Source organism: Otolemur garnettii, unplaced genomic scaffold (genome assembly GCF_000181295.1).
Source record: "Otolemur garnettii isolate 467f Iridium unplaced genomic scaffold, OtoGar3 scaffold00047, whole genome shotgun sequence".
NCBI lineage: Eukaryota > Metazoa > Chordata > Mammalia > Primates > Galagidae > Otolemur > Otolemur garnettii.
This window is the reverse complement of record NW_003852442.1, coordinates 13133529-13134602: the sequence shown is the minus strand read 5'-3', so window position 1 is coordinate 13134602 and position 1074 is coordinate 13133529.

The following is a 1074-nucleotide window of genomic DNA, read 5'->3' as shown; positions in this document are numbered from 1 at the left end:
CAGTTGAGCTGCAGGCGCCAAGCCTCCGACACCTATTTTTTAGAGACAGTGTCTTACTCTTGCTTAGGCTGGTCTCAAACTGGTGAGCTTAAGCAATCCACCTGCCTCAGCCTGCAGAAATATTTTTTTGTGGAAGGCTGTTTAAGTATTAAAGGTATAACTTCCTTTTTTGAGTTCACTCAGGATAACAGATGTGGATATATTGGTGTGTGGATATATTGGTTTATTTCTGCAAACATTAAAGTAGAAGACTGAGGTAAAGAGATGTATTATTTATTTCAAGGTATCTGTGTACTACATACAAAGAACAAAAAGTGAAGGAAGAATTAACACTTGTATTAAGCATATTAGTCAGTGTATAGTAATGGAAACCACTATGTACCATAAACAAGTATTAGATTACTAACTACTTACAGTCTTTTTTTTTTCTAAGCAATTCCCTCTTGCCATAAACTATAGAGAATTAATTAAAAGAAACATCACTGGAGAGTTGAATCCTGTCTAGCCAGATTCTGACCTAGACATTTAGCCCTAATATGAATTAAATTGTGTAGCTACACTTAAAGAATATATTCTAGGATGGGTGTGGTGGCTCACACCGTAATTCTAGCACTCTGGGAGGTTGAGGCAGATACATTGCTTGAGCTCAGGAGTTTGAAACTGGCCTGAATGAATGAGACCCCATCTGTACTAAAAATAGAAAAACTAGCTAGGTGACTGGCTGTAGTCCCAGCTACTTGGAGGCTGAGGCAAGAGGACCTCTTGAGCCTAGGAGTTTGAGGTTGCTGTAAACTATGATGCCACAGCACTCTAACCTGGGGCAAAAAAAAAAGAGAGAATATATTCTAGCATCTTTCTACACCTTTCCCTAAGTGACTTCTTGAGCTGAAGCCACGTTTTGGTTATATGCCATGATAGCAATCATAAGAATAGATTGTATTTAATAATAAAAATATCCTAAAACATATGAATACAGTCTATTCCCTTTCCTTTTCACTCCTTGTGGGAAAAGAAAAACTCAAATATTTTTTTTTTCCTGAGACAGAGCCTCAAGCTGTCACTGGGTAGAGTGCT